This window comes from Pristiophorus japonicus, chromosome 5 (genome assembly GCF_044704955.1).
Source record: "Pristiophorus japonicus isolate sPriJap1 chromosome 5, sPriJap1.hap1, whole genome shotgun sequence".
NCBI lineage: Eukaryota > Metazoa > Chordata > Chondrichthyes > Pristiophoridae > Pristiophorus > Pristiophorus japonicus.
Genome location: NC_091981.1, coordinates 226,615,639 through 226,636,285, shown reverse-complemented (window position 1 = coordinate 226,636,285; position 20,647 = coordinate 226,615,639). Strand labels below are relative to the sequence as shown.

The window sequence follows — 20,647 nt, the reverse complement described above, 5'->3', positions numbered from 1 at the left end:
ACAAATTTTTAAGGTTGCGTTTATTTCCAACACCAGATTGGTCACCTTGAAGTCAACACCTGATTTCTGATTGGTCCCCTTGGAAGACAAGACACACCCAGCAGTTTCTCTGGAATATGTAATTAGATCCTGCCTGCCAGAATTTGCAAAGTGTAATTCGAGCCATTCTGACTGCCAGGCTTCGGACAGAACAGAGCTCACATAGAACAGACAGGACACACCCTCGCAGATTAGGATCTTCTCCCCCTCCCCCCAAACAAGTTCCTAATCTTCCTCACACCCCCGAGTTTCTGTCCTTTCCTCTCTCCAACAAATTCATGACCTCCCACCCAAGTTCCTGAACTTCGCCACCTGCCCAGGTTCCTGACCTTCTGCCCCTACCCAAGTTCCTTCCTTGCCCGGGTTCCTGACCTTCCCCCCCCCTCCCCCTCCCCACCTGGCATTGTGTGTGGGTCACAGATTGTTAACAGATTTATTGGGTATGAAGTGAATAATGACAGTGTCATGACTTCTGGATTTCATCCAGTCCCATGATGTCACTTGCCACACACACATAAAGCTTTCTGAGAAATCAACCAGGTCTAGTGGGAGGAGAGGAAGAATGTGGTGTGGGTGTAAAGAGGGTGGGGTTGGAAGAACGTGATTGTCTTACCATCTGGATCATGTTCTTGTTCTCACCCCCCCCACCCCCCTTTAGACCTGGATCATGTTCTTCCACCATCCCCACTGTGGTCTCCGTGCTCTTTACCCCTCCCACCCCCGAGTTCTTGACCTCCTCTCCTGTCCCCGCCAATCCTCTCTCCCTTCTTCTCTCTCCCCCCCTCTGTTTCCCTCTCTCTCTCCCCTCCAATTCCCTCTCTTGCTCCCCCTCCGATTCTCTCTCTCGCTCCCCCTCCGATTCTCTCTCTCTCTCCCCTTTCGATCCTCTCCTGCCCCTGGCCACCAGTGACCTTCTCCCACAGAGCTGCAGGCCGCAACATTTGGGTACAGCACGTGCATTGCTCTGGGATACTGCACGCATACGCAGAAGGCTGCAACATGTTTGTGTAGATAATCACTCCGATTTTCTAAGGGAGTTAATTGATATGTTATTAATCGCTTTACATCCTGCCCAAGTATCTACATCTCTTCTCAAAAACATTATTCTTCTGAATGCTCTAATGCACCAATGTTCTTTTGAAGGCATGTGCCAAAATTCTATCAAATATTCTAAATGCAGAACTGAGTTTGACTGGAGAATTATTATTGCTGTTATATCTTCTATATGACCTCACAAACACACAGATTTTAAGATGTCTGATAACTTCAGGAAGCTGTCAGGTGACCTGTTTCATCTTTATTGTTGTAAACAGCAATGGCTGCATTATCACAGTTGTCCACTGGGTGGAGCTATATATCACACTTCCTCCTCCTTAATGGAGAAGTAATTATAAGAAACAATCATTAAACATAACTTGCATGGTTATACATAACAAAGGATATGGACATTATGCCATATTTACAAATCAAGCTTAACCACGTGTTTCCTGTTTCGAAGAGGATACCTTCGCTCTCTAACAGAACCTTCCAAACATAGTGTGAAACTTAGACTCTTTCTAGGCTGATCCTGAGGAAAGTTTTCCTCCAAGGGATGCTCTTGATTTACATTTGAACTCTCTGCAACTTCAGGCTGTTTGTCTACCTGACTTGGACACAGACTTATATTCTGACTTTCTCTTGGACTTTTTTCCAGCAGATCTAATGAAGGATATGCTATTGGTACTCTACTTGTAACAAGACTATCTGATGAGTCAGAAATAATCGAATCATTTTAATTTTCAAGACTTTCCACATCTGTAGGTAAAATATGATCAATGTGAACAAAGCTAACCTTTCCATGATCAAACATCCTGACCAAATATGTGCGAGGACCACATATCTTCACCACTCAAGGTTGGCATGCAGGTACAGCAGGCGGTTAAGAAAGCAAATGGCATGTTGGCCTTCATAGCGAGGGGATTTGAGTACAGGGGCAGGGAGGTGTTGCTACAGTTGTACAGGGCCTTGGTGAGGCCACACCTGGAGTATTGTGTACAGTTTTGGTCTCCTAACCTGAGGAAGGACATTCTTGCTATTGAGGGAGTGCAGCGAAGGTTCACCAGACTGATTCCCGGGATGGCGGGACTGACCTATCAAGAAAGACTGGATCAACTGGGCTTGTATTCACTGGAGTTCAGAAGAATGAGAGGGGACCTCATAGAAACGTTTAAAATTCTGACGGGGTTAGACAGGTTAGATGCAGGAAGAATGTTCCCAATGTTGGGGAAGTCCAGAACCAGGGGACACAGTCTAAGGATAAGGGGGAAGCCATTTAGGACTGAGATGAGGAGGAATTTCTTCACCCAGAGAGTGGTGAACCTGTGGAATTCTCTACCACAGAAAGTTGTTGAGGCCAATTCACTAAATATATTCAAAAAGGAGTTAGATGAAGTCCTTACTACTCGGGGGATCAAGGGGTATGGTGAGAAAGCAGGAAGGGGGTACTGAAGTTGCATGTTCAGCCATGAACTCATTGAATGGCGGTGCAGGCTAGAAGGGCCGAATGGCCTACTCCTGCACCAATTTTCTATGTTTCTATGTTTCTATGTTTCTTCCGAGTAACCAGTTTAACCATTTATGTTAATAGTTCTTCACTCTCACTCTCCTGTGTGCAAAACCCTTGGTCAAGCACATTCCCAGGTGCTGGTCATGAAGATCTCCAAATAATTTGGAACTGAATTTATTTGGTATAACCACTCTTGCACCCCACATGACTGAATCTTTATTGGCAGACAGGAAGCAAAGAGTAGGAATAAATGGGTCCTTTTCAGAATGTCAGGTATAGTGACTAGTGGGGTACCGCAAGGTTCAGTGCTGGGACCTCAGCTATTTACAAAATACATTAACAATTTAGATGAAGGAAGTGAATGTAATATCTCCAAGTTTGCAGATGACACTAAGCTGGGTGGCTGTGTGAGCTGTGAGGAGGATGCTAAGAGGCTGCAGGGTGACTTGGACAGGTTAGGTGAGTGGGCAAATGCATGGCAGATGCAGTATAATGTAGGTAAATGTGAGGTTATCCACTTTGGTGGCAAAAACAGGAAGGCAGAAGATTATCTGAATGGTGACAGATTAGGAAAAGGGGAGATGCAACGAGACCTGGGTGTCATGAAACATCAGTCATTGAAAGTTGGCATGCAGGTACAACAGGCGGCGAAGAAGACAAATGGCATGCTGGCTTTCATATCGAGAGGATTTAAGTATAGGAGCAGGGAGGTCTTACTGCAGTTGTACAGGGCCTTGGTGAGGCCACACCTTGAATATTGTGTACAGTTTTGGTCTCCTAATCTGAGGAAGGACATTCTTGCTATTGAGGGAGTGCAGCGAAGATTCACTGGACTGATTCCCAGGATGGCAGGACTGACATATGAAGAAAAACTGGATCGACTAGGCTTATATTCACTGGAATTTATAAGAATGAGAGGGGATCTCATAGAAACATGTAACATTTTGACGGGATTGGACAGGTTAGATGCAGGAAGAATGTTCCCGATGTTGGGGAAGTCCAGAACCAGGGATCACAGTCTTAGGATAAGGGGTAAGCCATTTAGGACCGAGATGAGGAGAAACTTCTTCACTCAGGGAATTGTGAACCTGTGGAATTCTCTACCACAGGAAGTTGTTGAGGCCAGTTCGTCAGATATATTCAAAAGGGAGTTAGATGTGGCCCTTACAGCTAAAAGGATCAAGAGGTATGGAGAGAAAGCAGGAATGGGGTACTAAAGTTGCATGATCAGCCATGATCATATTGAATGGTAGTGCAGGCTCGAAGGGCCAAATGGCCTACTCCTGCACCTATTTTCTATGTTTCTATGTTTCTATGACTGATAATTCATTCCTACGAATGAAGAATGGATGAATATCTTTTTCTGATACCTGGTTTGGCCAGCCATTGCATTATAATCATACACCATTGGCATAACTGGGTCACGTTTGGTTGCTCTATCAATCTCTTCAGCTGTGACTGGCAGTTCATCAATGTATGAAACATATAACACTTCTTCACTATTGGGTGTAACTTGTGATGGGGAAGGCAATCTAGACATTGCATCAGCATTACTGTGATCAGCTAATCGTCTGTATTCAAAATCATATTGATATCCTGACAAAATCAAAGCCCCTCTCTGCAGCTAATGTTGGAGCTCGGGACTTTGGATGGAGGATTACTGTCAGGAGCTTATGGTTTGTAATGATGGTAAACTTACAACCATGCAAGTATTTGTGGAACTTTTTGACCCCCAAAAATTAATGCCAAAACTTCGCTTTCAATTTGCGCATAATTACGCTCACTGGCACTGAGAGTGTGTGAAGCAAAAGCAATTGGTCTCTCCTCCCCCCTATGTAGTACATGAGAGATCACTGCCCCAACTCCATACGGAGAGGCATCACATGTTAGCTTGATCTCCTTAGATATGTCATAGTGAACTAACATGGTGCTCTTTACCAATTGGCTTTTACACTCCTTGAATGCTGCGTCACATTCTTCCGACTACTTCCAAGGGACCTGTTTTTTCAACAGGATGTAACTAGTAGAGTGGACAAGGGAGAACCAGTGGATATGGTGTATTTGGATTTTCAAAAGGTTTTTGACAAGGCCCCACACAAGAGATTAGTGTGCAAAATTAAAACACATGGTATTGGGGGTAATGTATTGACGTGGATAGAGAATTGGTTGGCAGATAGGAAGCAGAGAGTTGGGATAAACAGGTCCTTTTCAGAATGGCAGGCAGTGACTCGTGGGTTGCCACAGGGTTCAATGCTGGGACCCCAGCTATTTACAATATACATTAATGATTTAGATTAAGGAATTTAGTGTAACATATCCAAGTTTGCAGATGACACTAAGCTGGATGGCGGTGTGAGCTGTGAGGAGGATGCTAAGAGGCTGCAGGGTGACTTGGACAGGTTAGGTGAGTGGGCCAATGCATGGTGCACTCGATCCACTTTGAAAATGCATCGACGACTACGAGGAACATTTTGCCCATGAATGGGCCCGTATTGTCTACATGCACCCGCGACCACGGTTTGGTGGGCCAGGGGCTTAGGGGGGCCTCCTTGGGGGCATTACTGAGTTGGGCACAAATGGTGCACCGCCGGACGCAGAGCTCCAAGTCCGCATCAACGCCAGGCCACCAGACATGGGATCTGGCTTTGGCCTTCATAAGAACGATCCCCGGGTGCTCGCAGTGGAGCTCCTGGACAAACGCCTCTCTGCCTCGTAAGGGCATAACTACTCGGCTGCCCCACATCAGGCAGTCTGCCTGTAGTGAGAGTTCATGCATGCGCCTATGGAAAGGTTTGATCTCCTCGGGGCATGCATTGTGAGCCTCTGCCCAGTCACCAGTTAAAACACATCTTTGACTAAGGATAACGTGGGGTCGCTGGTCGTCCAGGCTCTGATTTGACGAGCTGTCATGGGCGAACCTGTGGATTCAAAGGCATTGATTGCCATGACCATCTCACAGTCCTGTTCGTCGGACCCTTCCGTGGTCGCCAGGGGTAGCCTGCTAAGCGCGTCGGCACAGTTGTCTGTGCCTGGTCTGTGCCTTAATGTGTAGTCGTAAGACGCCAGCATGAGTGCCGACCGATTAATGCGCGCCGAGGCGTTGGCATTTATTGCCTTGCACTCGGATAGCAGGGACGTGAGGGGTTTGTGGTCGGTTTCTAACGTGAACTTGGCCCCGAAAAGGTATTGGTGCATCTTTTTGACACCGTACACGCACCCGAGCGCCTCCTTCTCAACCATACCGTACCCGCGCTCCGCCCGCGAAAGTGACCTGGAGGCATAAGCAATGGGTTGTAATTTACCCGCGTCATTGACATGCTGTAAAACGCACCCGACCCCGTATGCTGATGCATCACATGTAAGAACTAGCTTTTTATCTGGGTCGAAAAAGGCTAAAAGGCTATGTTGGAACACAGAAGGTTGCGTGCCTTATTGAAGGCGCGTTCTTGGGCGTCTCCCCCAAAACCAATCGCACCCCTTTCTGAGTAGTACGTGGAGAGGATCCAGCAGCGTGCTCAAGTTCTGCATAAAGTTCCCAAAGTAATTGATTAACCCGAGAAAGGCGCGCAGTTCCGAGACATTCCGGGGCCTGGGTGCCAGACGAATTGCTTCAGTTTTGGATTCTGTTGGGCGGATTCCATCAGCGGCAATCCTTCTGCCCAAATATTCAACCTCGGGCACTTGCAACAGACACTTGGATTTCTTAACTCTTAGGCCTACCCGATCCAATCGACTTAGTACTTCCTCCAAATTGCGGAGAAGGGAGTCGGTGTCCCTGCCCGTGATGAGTATGTCATCTTGAAACACAACAGTCCCCGGGATGGACTTGAGCAGACTCTCCATGTTGTGCTGGAATATGGCAGCTGCTGATCTGATGCCGAATAGGCATCGATTGTACATAAAAAGGCTTCGATGTGTGTTGATGGTGATGAGTAGCTTAGACTCTTCGGTCAGTTCTTGCGTCATATACGCAGATGTGAGATCTAGTTTCAAGAAAAGTTTTCCTCCAGCCAACGTGGCAAATAGGTCCTTCGTTCTGGGCAGCGGGTATTGGTCCTGTAGAGAGACTCTGTTTATGGTAGACTTGTAATCCCCACGGATTCGTACGGATCTATCAGGCTTCATGACGGGGACGATGGGACTTGCCCAGTCGCTAAATCCACAGGTGAGCTAATGCCTTCCCTCAGAAGCCGGTCCAGTTCGTGTTCAATCTTTTCCCTCATCACATAAGGCACAGCTCGAGCCTTGTGATGGACTGGTCTGGCATCCTGTGTGATGTAGATTTTAACTTTGGCCACTTTGAAGGTGCCCACACCTGGCTGAAAGAGATGTTCAAATCGACTTAGAACTGTTGAGCAGGAGGTCCGTTCCTCTGACGACATGGCGTGAACGCCATCCCATTTCCAATTTCGTTTTGCCAGCCAGCTTCTCCCCAACAATGCTGGGAGATCTCCGGGGACAATCCACAGGGGAAGTCGGTTCACCGTCCCTTTGTGTGTGACTGAGAGCATGGTGCTGCCAAGGACTGGGATGATTTCTTTGGGATAGGTCCTTAGTTTGGTGTTGATCCTTGTGAGTTTTGGTCTGTTGCTTTTGTGCGGCCACAGCTGTTCAAATTGTTGGAAGCTCATGAGAGATTGACTAGCTCCCGTGTCCAGTGCCATGTTGACGGGTATCCCGTTGAGTAGGACCCTCATCATTATTGGAGGCATCTTGTTATAAGAACAGTGGACATTGATCATGTTGACCTGCTGTACCTCGGCGTCCCGGGCACTGACCCACTGTCTTCTGTTTCGCTTTCCGACCCTTCCGATTCGTATACCAGCCGAGCTGCTGTTTTTCTGCACATGCGAGCCAGATGCCCTGTATAGTTGCAGTTTCTGCAAACAGCATGCTGAAATCGACACCCCCTTGTTGAGTGCCTTCCCCCACATCTCCAGCACAGACCGCTTCCATTGATTCCGTAGGATGAGCTGCATCTGGCTGATCTCTCTTGAGCTTCTCTCAGTCTGTAGTTGATTGCTCGCATTGTGGGTTGATGAGGTGTGAACGGCCGTTCATGTGGCCCTTGATGGCTTCTGGTGCCACTGCCTGCTGTTGAAGGCCTGCTCTCCTGCCTTTGTCTGTGTGTGGGAGTAGCGGCTTGTTTCACGCTGTGAACCCCTTGTTCCGATGTTTCGTTAGTTGTCGTACCCGCAGTATAGATCAACTTTGTTTCTTCTTCTCCTGCCAAGAATGTTTGTGCGACCAGTGCTGCTGCCTCTAGGGTCAAGTTCTTGGTCTCTATAAGCTTTTGGAATATGCCTGCGTGGCCTATTCCTTCAATAAAAAAGTCTCTCAGTACGTCTCTCCTTAGTTCATCGGAGAACTCACATAAACTAGCCAGCTTCCGAAGTTCCGCCACAAAGTCGGGTATGCTCTGGCCCACACAGCGTCTGCAGTTGTAGAACCTGTGTCTGGCCATGTGTAGGCTGCTCGCTGGCTTCAGGTAGTCTCTCACCAGTGTGCTCAACTCCTCAAACAACTTGCTTGCTGGTTTCTCGGGTGTCAGCAGGTCCTTCATTAAGGCATATGTTTTCGAGCCACAGCTGGTCAAGAGATGGGCTCTTCTCTTGTCTGCCTTATCGTCGCTTAACCAGTCTTTGGTTACAAAGCTTTGCTGGAGCCTTTCTATAAAGTCCTCCCAATTGTCTCCAGCATTGTATTTCTCATCTGAGCCGTCGGTAGCCATTCTGTGGATCCTGTGATCCCATAACTCGTCACTTCTGTAAAGTCCTGACCCTGCAGTACAGACTTACACAAGGCACATGCTGAAGTCAAGGTCACTCAGGACCTGCACCTTTATTTCACAGCTCTCAAGTGCCACACTTGCCTGAGACCTGCCTTTATATACCTGTGTGGGACAGGTATGCAGTGTCTCCTGCAAGTACACCCCTGGTGGTAAAGTATGCTTGTGGTTACAGGTCATATCTAGTTACAGTCTTATATAGCATGGTAAGACACAGTTATATACAGTAGTGTGAGATACATGACAATCATTGGGGACTTCGATTATACTATTCGCAGTGAAAAACATTTCTAACCGCTCCACTCCGAAAGTCTCATGGTCACGTTGAAATGCACCCAAGCACCCTATTATTCCCATAGGCACGGCCATCTGGACTCTGGCAGTTCAGTCAAGTGTGCTTGTAATTTACCTTGGATTTTTAGCTGTTAATCAAAACAAGGAACCCCTCACAGTCTCTCTGTTAGTTGGCTGAATTGTTCACCAACAAAAATTTCAGCTAGGTTATCCAGAAATCCTATCCTTCGTCGCCAATGTTATATCTTCTGTCTGACCTCACAAACACACAGGGGACGATTTTCATCAAGACCTCCACTCGCCCAAGTGCTGTGCAAAGTGCCGCCAATGGCCGGCGAGGTATCGGATGGTACTTTGGGCGGGATATTCATCGCCGAGGTCCCTCGAAGTTTGGTGGGCGGCAAATGGGTGACGTACGTCGGAAATCTGGGTGGCAGTGGGTGGGAGGTCTCATTCTCAGTGGCAGAGGCGCTTGTCGCCCGAGTGCCACCGAGGATGGAGTCTGGCCCATGGAGGGTCGAAGACCTGAAAAAAAATATCATCAGTAAAAAATTAAAAAACTATCAGAAGACCTTCAGGGGACCCCATCCAGGTAAGTCACTGTGGAAAAAAATATCTAAAATGTTCACTAACCTTTTTTTCAGGTTCTTCATACTCACCGTCAGGGACAGATTAGCCTCCTCGCAGCAGTCCACCCCCGTTCTGGCACCGACTCCCGCCCACATCAATATGGGAGCTCGGCGGACGGGAGGTCAGTTGCTTCATTTGGCCATCCGCTGATGTCAGCGGGTGCTTCCCGGCGGCTCTCCCCTCCTGCCTGCTCCAGGTCACCTCGAAAGTGTGAGATCATCCACCTTGGGAAAAAAAACAGTAAAAGGGAATATTATTTGAATGGGGAGAAATTACAACATGCTGTGGTGCAGAGGGACCTGGGGGTCTTGTGCATGAATCCCAAAAAGTTAGTTTGCAGGTGCAGCAGGTAATCAGGAAGGCGAATGGAATGTTGGCCTTCATTGTGAGAGGGATGGAGTATAAAAGCAGGGAGGTCCTGCTGCAACTGTACAGGGTATTGGTGAGGCCGCACCTGGAGTACTGCATGCAGTTTTGGTCACCTTACTTAAGGAAGGATATACTGGCTTTGGAGGGGGTACAGAGACGATTCACTAGGCTGATTCCGGAGATGAGGGGGTTACCTTATGATGATAGATTGAGTAGACTGGGTCTTTACTCGTTGGAGTTCAGAAGGATGAGGGGTGATCTTATAGAAACATTTAAAATCATGAAAGGGATAGACAAGATAGAGGCAGAGAGGTTGTTTCCACTGGTTCGGGGAGACTAGAACTAGGGGGCACAGCCTCAAAATACGGAGGAACCAATTTAAAACCGAGTTGAGAAGGAATTTCTTCTCCCAGAGGGTTGTGAATCTGTGGAATTCTCTGCCCAAGGAAGCAGTTGAGGTTAGCTCATTGAATGTATTCAAGTCACAGATAGATAGATTTTTAACCAATAAGGGAATTAAGGGTTACGGGGAGCGGGCGGCTAAGTGGAGCTGAGTCCACGGCCAGATCAGCCATGATCTTATTGAATGGCGGAGCAGGCTTGAGGGGCTAGATGGCCTACTCCTGTTCCTAATTCTTATGTTCTTATGTTCTTATAAGTGGCACTGCGCAGATCTTGTAGTGGAATATGGGTGGCAGTCGGCGGCAGCGAGCAGTGAGCTGATGAATTTCGGGCCCATAGGCTTTAAGATAGAAACATAGAAAATAGGAGCAGTAGCAGGTCATTCAGCCCTTCGAGTCTGCACCGCCATTCAATATGATCATGGCTGATCCTCTATCTCAACACCATATTCCCGCTTTGTCCCCATACCCCTTGATGCCTTTTGTTTCTAGAAATCTATCTGTCTCCCTCTGCACCTGGGCAGGACCGGAACCAATGTCCTAGGGGGAGTGTTTGCTAGTGCTGTTGGGGAGGATTTAAACTGATATGGCAGGGGGATGGGAACCAATGCAGGGAGACAGAGGGAAACAAAAAGGAGGCAAAAGCAAAAGACAGAAAGGAGATGAGGAAAAGTGAAGGGCAGAGAAACCCAAGGCAAAGAACAAAAAGGGCCACTGTACAGCAAAATTCTAAAAGGACAAAGGGTGTTAAAAGAACAAGCCTGAAGGCTTTGTGTCTTAATGCAAGGAGTATCCGCAATAAAGTGGATGAATTAACTGTGCAAATAGATGTTAACAAATATGATGTGATTGGGATTACGGAGACGTGGCTCCAGGATGATCAGGGCTGGGAACTCAACATCCAGGGGTATTCAACATTCAGGAAAGATAGAATAAAAGGAAAAGGAGGTGGGGTAGCATTGCTGATTAAGGAGCAAATTAAGGCAATAGTTCGGAAGGACATTAGCTTGGATGATGTGGAATCTATATGGGTAGAGCTGCAGAATACCAAAGGACAAAAAACGTTAGTGGGAGTTGTGTACAGACCTCCAAACAGTAGTAGTGATGTTGGGGAGGGCATCAAACATGAAATTAGGGGTGCGTGCAATAAAGGTGCAGCAGTTATAATGGGTGACTTTAATATGCACATAGATTGGGTTAACCAAACTGGAAGCAATACGGTAGAGGAGGATTTCCTGGAGTGCATAAGGGATGGTTTTTTAGACCAATATGTCGAGGAACCAACTAGGGGGGAGGCCATCTTAGACTGGGTGTTGTGTAATGAGAGAGGATTAATTAGCAATCTCGTTGTGCGAGGCCCCTTGGGGAAGAGTGACCATAATATGGTGGAATTCTGCATTAGGATGGAGAATGAAACAGTTAATTCAGAGACCATGGTCCAGAACTTAAAGAAGGGTAACTTTGAAGGTATGAGGCGTGAATTGGCTAGGATAGATTGGCGAATGATACTGAAGGGGTTGACTGTGGATGGGCAATGGCAGACATTTAGAGACCGCATGGATGAACTACAACAATTGTACATTCCTGTCTGTCGTAAAAATAAAAAAGGGAAGGTGGCTCAACCGTGGCTATCAAGGGAAATCAGGGATAGCATTAAAGCCAAGGAAGTGGCATACAAATTGGCCAGAAATAGCAGAGAACCCGGGGACTGGGAGAAATTTAGAACTCAGCAGAGGAGGACAAAGGGTTTGATTAGGGCAGGGAAAATGGAGTACGAGAAGAAGCTTGCAGGGAACATTAAGACGGATTGCAAAAGTTTCTATAGATATGTAAAGAGAAAAAGGTTAGTAAAGACAAACGTAGGTCCCCTGCAGTCAGAATCAGGGGAAGTCATAACGGGGAACAAAGAAATGGCGGACCAATTGAACAAGTACTTTGGTTCGGTATTCACTGAGGAGGACACAAACAACCTTCCGGATATAAAAGGGGTCGGAGGGTCTAGTAAGGAGGAGGAACTGAGGGAAATCCTTATTAGTCGGGAAATTGTGTTGGGGAAATTGATGGGATTGAAGGCCGATAAATCCCCAGGGCCTGATGGACTGCATCCCAGAGTACTTAAGGAGGTGGCCTTGGAAATAGTGGATGCATTGACAGTCATTTTCCAACATTCCATTGACTCTGGATCAGTTCCTATCGAGTGGAGGGTAGCCAATGTAACCCCACTTTTTAAAAAAGGAGGGAGAGAGAAAACAGGGAATTACAGACCGGTCAGCCTGACATCGGTAGTGGGTAAAATGATGGAATCAATTATTAAGGATGTGATCGCAGTGCATTTGGAAAGAGGTAATATGATAGGTCCAAGTCAGCATGGATTTGTGAAAGGGAAATCATGCTTGACAAATCTTCTGGAATTTTTTGAGGATGTTTCCAGTAGAGTGGACAAGGGAGAACCAGTCGATGTGGTATATTTGGACTTTCAGAAGGCTTTCGACAAGGTCCCACACAAGAGATTAATGTGCAAAGTTAAAGCACATGGGATTGGGGGTAGTGTGCTGACATGGATTGAGAACTGGTTGTCAGACAGGAAGCAAAGAGTAGGAGTAAATGGGGACTTTTCAGAATGGCAGGCAGTGACTAGTGGGGTACCGCAAGGTTCTGTGCTGGGGCCCCAGCTGTTTACACTGTACATTCATGATTTAGACGAGGGGATTAAATGTAGTATCTCCAAATTTGCGGATGACACTAAGTTGGGTGGCAGTGTGAGCTGCAAGGAGGATTCTATGAGGCTGCAGAGCGACTTGGATAGGTTAGGTGAGTGGGCAAATGCATGGCAGATGAAGTATAATGTGGATAAATGTGAGGTTATCCACTTTGGTGGTAAAAACAGAGAGACAGACTATTATCTGAATGGTGACAGATTAGGAAAAGGAGAGGTGCAACGAGACCTGGGTGTCATGGTACATCAGTCATTGAAGGTTGGCATGCAGGTACAGCAGGCGGTTAAGAAAGCAAATGGCATGTTGGCCTTCATAGCGAGGGGATTTGAGTACAAGGGCAGGGAGGTGTTGCTACAATTGTACAGGGCCTTGGTGAGGCCACACCTGGAGTATTGTGTACAGTTTTGGTCTCCTAACCTGAGGAAGGACATTCTTGCTATTGAGGGAGTGCAGCGAAGGTTCACCAGACTAATTCCTGGGATGGCGGGACTGACCTATCAAGAAAGACTGGATCAACTGGGCTTGTATTCACTGGAGTTCAGAAGAATGAGAGGGGACCTCATAGAAACGTTTAAAATTCTGACGGGGTTAGACAGGTTAGATGCAGGAAGAATGTTCCCAATGTTGGGGAAGTCCAGAACCAGGGGACACAGTCTAAGGATAAGGGGGAAGCCATTTAGGACTGAGATGAGGAGGAATTTCTTCACCCAGAGAGTGGTGAACCTGTGGAATTCTCTACCACAGAAAGTTGTTGAGGCCAATTCACTAAATATATTCAAAAAGGAGTTAGATGAAGTCCTTACTACTAGGGGAATCAAGGGGTATGGTGAGAAAGCAGGAATGGGGTACTGAAGTTGCATGTTCAGCCATGAACTCATTGAATGGCGGTGCAGGCTAGAAGGGCCGAATGGCCTACTCCTGCACCTATTTTCTATGTTTCTATGTTTCTATGTTTCTAAATATATTCAGTGACTTGGCCTCCACAGCCTGCTGTGGTAGAGAATTCCACAGGTTCACCACCCTCTGAGTGAAAAAATTTATCCTCATCTTGATCCTAAATTTCCTACCCCATATCCTGAGACTTTGACCCCTTGTTCTAGACTTCCCAGCCAGAGGAAACATCCTCCCCGCATCCAGTCTATCCAACCCAGTCAGAATTTTATACGTTTCAATTAGATCCCCTCTCATTCTTCTAAACTCTAGTGAATACAGGCCTAGTTGACCCAATCTCTCCTCACACGACAGTCCTGCCATCCCAGGAATCAGTCTGGTGAACCTTTGCTGCACTCCTTCTCTGGCAAGTATATCCTTTCTTAGGCAAGGAGACCAAAACTACACACAATACTCCAGGTGCGGTCTCACCAAGGCCCTGTATAGCTGTAGTGAGACATCCTTGCTCCTGTACTCAAATCTTCTTGCAATGAAGGCCAACATACCATTTGCCTTCCTAACTGCTTGCTGCTTGCAGATGGCTGATAACTACAGGAACCTGTCAGGTGACCTGTTCGCTCTTTGTTGTAAACTGCAATGGCTGCATTACCATAGTAGTCCACTGGGTGGACTATATATATATATATTACAGCTGCAACATTGATAAGTGGCAAGTAATATTGATGCCACACATGTGTCAGAATCTCCAATGAGAGAGAACCATCTCCCCACGACATTCAATGGCTTAGTCCACCATCATCAACATCCAGAAACTGAATTGCATCAGCCACATAAATGCAGGTCAGAGGCTGGGTACTTCTTCTTCTTCTTCTTCTTAGGCGATAACCAAAAAAGGATGAGTTCACAGGTGTTTCAACGAAGGACCTAATTTTCTAGGTCCCGAACTGCATATTGAAGGGTGGAAGATGCCTGTGCGTGGATTTTTTTAAACGTATGGTGGCCGTTGCACACCAGCCACCACATGGGCTTGACAGAGCTAGGTGTTGGTCCAGTGGCAAGGATTACCCAAGATGACTGGAGACCAGCTCTGCTGCACGGACTTAGTGCACACACGTATTGCAATGTAGGCTGGCCTGTGCTGCCCCTGGGCCCTCGCCTCTTCTGGGCCCCGAACGCACGCCTCTCCTGGGCCCTGATCACATTACTCTACAATTTCTCACCGCTCCTTCGCCCCGACCTCGCCACTCATGCTCCAATCATGCTACCCATTGACCCATGGCTGACGCACACGAGTCTCAAAGAAGGAACTGGTCAGTTTGAAACTTCTAAGACGCCACAGAACCTGGATGAACTTGTGATGAGGCTGGGTACTATATGGCAACTGGCTCACCTCCTGACTCTTCAAAGACTCTCCATCACCTAAAGGATGGATTAACAATTTTGTCATCAACAAAAGAGAAAAATCTTCCAGTATTAAGAGCATAGAGGGAAGCAGTTTGTTCTACCATGGAACACAGCATTGAAAATTGTTAAAAATTGGGAACAATGTATTGTTAGTAAATTTTACAAACAGACATTGTCCTTTTTAATTTATGTTTGGAGGATACACCCTTGCTTTTATATATATAGTTTTTTGATGCCATCTTAATTTTATTAAAACCACTAAGCACAAAGGTATTTAGAAGCAACTTACCTGTAAGGACCTTCCCGATATATTATTTTAACTATTGAGTGACTTTTCCTCCAACATGTTTTTAAAATTAATTCTCAGGTTGTCGGCATCGCTGGCAAGGCCAGCATTTATTGCCCATTTCTAATTGCTGTGAGAAGTTGGTGGTGAGCCTCCTTCTTGAACTGCTGCAGTCCATGTGGTGAAGGTGCACCTGAGGCCTGTGTCCTTCTAGGTGTTGAATGTCGCGGGTTTGGGAGGTGCTGCTGAAGAAGCTTTGGCAAGTTGCTGCACTACCTCCTGTAAATAGTGCACACTGCAGCCACGATACAGCGATGGTGGATGGGATGCCAATCATGTGGACTACTTTGTCTTGGATGGTGTTGAGCTTCTTGTGTGTTTTTGGAGCTGCATTCATCTAGAGAACTGGAGAGACTTGTGCCCTGTAGGTGGTAGGATGGCTTGGAGAGTCAGGAGGTAGGCTACTCACAGTAGATTACCCAGCCTCTGACCTGCTCTAGTATCTACAGCATTTATGTAGCTGGTCCAGTTCATTTTCTGGTCAATGGTGATCCCAGAATGTTGATGGAGGAGGTTCTCAGCAATGATAATGCCATTGAATGTCAAGGAGAGGTGGTGATGCTTACTCTTGTTGAAAATGGTCATGTATGTTGTACATATTAATAGGATGCAAGTTCGGATAAACTTTTATCATTTAATCAAATTGCTGCAGAAAATTGTGTAATTTTAAAGGGGGTGCAGGGACAGAGAGACTTGGGGGTGTACATACATTCATCTTTTAAGGTGGCAAGACAAATTGAGAAGGCTGTTTCAAAAAAAGCATATAGGATCCTTGGTTTTATATACAGAAGTGTAGAATACAAAAGCAAGGATTATGCTAAACCTTTATAAATCATTGGTTAGGCCCTAGCTGGAGTATTGTGGACCATTCTGGGCACCACACCATAGGAAGGATGTCAAGGTCTTAGAGAGGGTGCGGAGAAGATTCACTAGAATGATTCCAGGATTGAAAGATGTGGAGAGACAAGAGAAACTAGGGTTGTTATTCGAGCAGAGAAGGTTAAGGGGTGATTTAATAAAGGTGTTCAAAATCATGAAAGGTTTTGGCAAGGGTAAATAAGAAGAAACTGTGTCCAGTGACAGAAGGGTCAGTAACCAGAGGACACAGATTTAAGGTAATTGGCAAAAGAACCAGAGATGAGATGAGATTTTTTTTTTACTCAGGGATATGTTATGATCTAAATGCAGTGCCTTAAAGGGTGATGGAAGCAGATTCAATAATGGCCCTGAATTTGTGGTCGGTATGACGGCGTACTCTCTGCATGTTTCAGCTACACATTGAATGAACGTGCCGATGAAAAGTTGGGCTAATTGGCCACCTAATGTGCATTAATTTTGCTGGGAATTTTTATGGTTGTTGTAAACAGGTGCAGGATCCTGTTGCATGGTGTAAGGGGTGGGGGGAGAGAAAATTGTAATAATTTTGAGCTAGGTTTATGCTACGCCCGCCCATAAAATGCATCCTAATCGAGTTTTATGGTTCCTATCCAGAGGCTAGAAACATTGCTAAAGTACACTAAAGAATTAATCATTACTTTAATATCTATGCATTTAGGTTAAACTGCAAATCAAAATAACTTTAATTTATTGTGTTAGGTAAATCTTCAGACTTGCTCACCTTTTTAGTTAAAATGAGTGTGCTGTCCCATCGGAGATTTCCATGTTTCCTGATTGGCTAAGTGAATCCCAGGTACGCTTACGTACAACGGTGCACCCCAGCAATCCACGGGCACTACTCTGTGCACAACTCCACAGCAAAACAAGTTCTTGAAGGGGGGTTCACACTTGGTAAGTGTGGAATTCCTACGCATATCGATGGTGTACTCCTTAGCCTCACTGCCGACCACAAATTCAGGGCCAATAACTTTCAAAAGGGAATTCGATAATTACTTGAAGGGAAAAATTGCAAGGCTATTGGGTAAGGGCAAGGGTGTGGGACTAATTGGATAACTCTTCCAAAGAACAGACGCAGGCAGAATGGTTTTCTTCTGTGCTGTATCATTCTGAATCTTTAAACGCCACTATAAAAGCTTACACTAAACGTATCATGTAATGTTGTGAAGCTTTGACAAGATCACTGAAATCACTTTTAACACACCTAAACCAGAGAACCCCTCAGACTTATATTCCTAAGGTTACATGAACCTGCATTTCTCTTTGGTTGTCACCGTTATGCCTTCAAAAGAGGAAGCTGTTAAATTGGTTTGAATTTTAACTTCCATAGCAATTGCCACTTTCCTCCACAATGTAACATGGTCAAACCTTTAATGGGAAGTTCTGCACAAATCAGACATGCAGAACTTTAAAATAAATGTTTTAAGATTATTAGTTGAATGTAAGAGTTTGCATTTATGAACTTATTTTTAGCTTGTATATACATGCATGATTTTTATTTTGAAATCTGGCTCGAAATTATTTAACCGATGAAATAGAAACAGAACTAAGTCCTCAACCACCAAGCCATTATTAAAAATCTTTACAAAAGAAAAATACTGCAGATGCTGGAAATCTGAAATAAAAACAGAAAATGCTGGAAATATTCAGCAGGTCAGGCAGCATCTGTGGAGAGAGAAACAGAGTTAAAGTTCAGGTCGATGACCTTTCATCACAACTGGAAAAAGTTGGAGATGTAACAAGGGAGGAAAGAACAAAAGGGAAGATCTGTGATAGGAGGGAAAGCAGGGACGACTAAACGACAAAAGGGATGATTGTACAAAGCAAAAGGAGATGGTAATAGGACAAGTAAAGGAACAAATAAAACATGTTGCTATGGGTAACTAAATGAGTCCTAACAATGCCTGCCTTTTTGTGGGATATGTGGAACATTCTTTGTTCCAGTCCTATGCAAGTTCCCTCCCTCACCTCTTTTTCCAGTACATTGTTGCAGTTTCCTGCTCTCGCCCCGAACTAGAAAATTTAATTCAATTTGTTTCCAATTTCCACCTTTCCGTCACCTTCCCATGGTCCATCTCCGAATCTTCCCTTCCCTTCCTCGATTTCTCTGTCTCCATTTCTGGGGAAAGGCTATTGACAAACATTCACTATAAGCCCACTGACTCCCACAGCTATCTGGACTACACTTCCTCCCACCCCACTTCCTGTAAGGACTCCATTTCATTCTCCTCGTCTGCTCTGACGATGCCACCTTCCATACTCGTGCTTCCAATATGTCTTCCTTTTTCCTCAACCGAGGATTCTTCTCTACCATGGTTGACATGGCCCTTGACCGTGCCCGTTCAATTTCCTGCCCTTCTGCTCTCACCCCTTCCCCTCCCTCCCAGAACCACAATAGGGTTCCCCTTGTCCTCACCTTTCATCCCACCAGCCTCCACATTCAACAGATCATCCCCTGCCATTTCCGCCACCTCCAGCGTGATCCCACCACCAAACACATCTTCCCTTGCCCTTTCAGAATTCTGAAGGGTCTGTAGGAACAGGAATAGGCCATTAAGCCCCTCGAAGTTGTTCCAACATTCAATGAGATCATGACTGATCTGTGTCCTAACCCATATCCCTTAATACCTCTGGTTAACAAAAAACTATCAATCTCGGATTTAAAATTAACAATTGCTGTTTGCAGAAGAGAGTTCCAAACTTCTACCACCCTTTGGCCACGATTTCATCACCTGTGGCAAGTTAGGTGTGGCCGGCATTGGTGGCGCGTGTGAAATGTGGTCCTCTCTGCAGCCCGGCCTCTGATAGCAATCTTCCGTTGAGTGGGCTTGTTACCCTGCTGGGTTCCTGGCCAATTAATCAGCCGGTTTCCTTAAAGGGACCATGTGCACATTGATTTTGACAGTTCCTCTGTCTGTGTTCTGCAGAATTGAGGTGCTGCAAATACTGACAAGCACTACACAGAAGTGCACAGCTGCACCCAGGCTATCCCATGAAGAGGGAGTCACGGCATGCAGGGAGGTCCTCTTTCCTTCCAATGGATGGAAGAGGTCTCTCCAGGACACCAACGCAGCCTGGTTGCACATTGTACAGGAGGGCACAAGCAGGGATGTTGTCAGGAGGGCCTGGCTCCAGTGGCGCAAGCCTTTCAATGATCTCAGTAAATCATGAAATGTTACTGCAAAGCCACACTCAACATCATCCTGCTGTGCCGCTCATCACAGCCCCATCACTCTGCCTTCCTTACTGTACCCCTGCACTTCCTTACTCACATCAACTTACCTTGCACCTCCACCCATCCCTCTCTCTCCATCTATATTATCAGTTACCCATTTCACTAGCCACCCCTCAGCCTCTCCCTCATCCTTGTACAATCATACCAACTAACAACACACAAGGGTAGGCACTTGGGTCCTTTAGCCAACGTTCATGTAAAGTTTATGTTTCAAACATTAAAATCTTTTATTTCCAACACTGTGTGTTCTGGGACAGATTTGTGAGCACCTTTGGAAGTGGCTTAGTGAGTTGCAGTGAATGGTCAGACACAAGGGTACCCCCAGTAATGGTAATGAGTGTGAAAGGAATGGCTTGGTCATTGCAGGGATGCTTTATGTTGTTGGTGTGGGGTGGTGCCAACCTGGTGCATCATGTGGCAGCCAGGGTGTACAGTGTCAAGTGAAGTAAATGTGGCCATGGTGAGGCCATTCCTGACCTCCTAGGTAGCAATGTGGTCAGGTGCTGATGCCGTGTCTTGTGCAGCATCAGTTGATTGCGGAGAAGCTTGGTGTTGTTGTTGGTGATGCTGGTGTGTTTAGTGATGTTGGAGCTGATCGTGGTGGGATTCTGAGGACCAAAGTGAGATTTCTTTTCAAGGGCACCGATGCTGCTGGAATAGATGGCAGCTGAAGTTGAGATGACAAAAGCGATCTTTCAGTGGTGAGAGAGGTTGCTCCAAGGAGGTGACAGTGAATAGCGAGTTCACTGCAAACACTTCCAAACTGCATGCAGCTCAAAGTTTCTTCCAAATCCTGAAGACTCACGATGCGGTCTCCTCTGCATTGGGGAGACCAAACGCAGAATGGGTGACCTCTTTGTGGAACACCTCCGTTCAGTCCGCAAACGTGACCCCGTGCTTCCGGTCGCCTGTCACTTTTATTCTCCGTTTCAGTCCCACTCTGACCTCTCAGTCCTCGGCCTCTTACACTGTTTCACAAATTCAATGTCAGCTCAAGGAACAGCACCTCAACTTTCTATCAGGCACTTCACAGCCTGCTGGACTCAACATCAAGTTCAACAACTTCAGACCATAATCTCTGTCCCTATTTTTTT

The 20,647-nt window shown here is 46.1% G+C and overlaps 1 protein-coding gene across 1 annotated transcript in view; it reads left to right on the top strand.

Annotated features, from left to right (window-relative positions):
- Window positions 1-20,647, top strand: part of rsu1 (Ras suppressor protein 1) — a 291,182-nt gene that overhangs the window by 25,905 nt on the left and 244,630 nt on the right. The gene's annotated exons all lie outside the window — the stretch shown is intronic.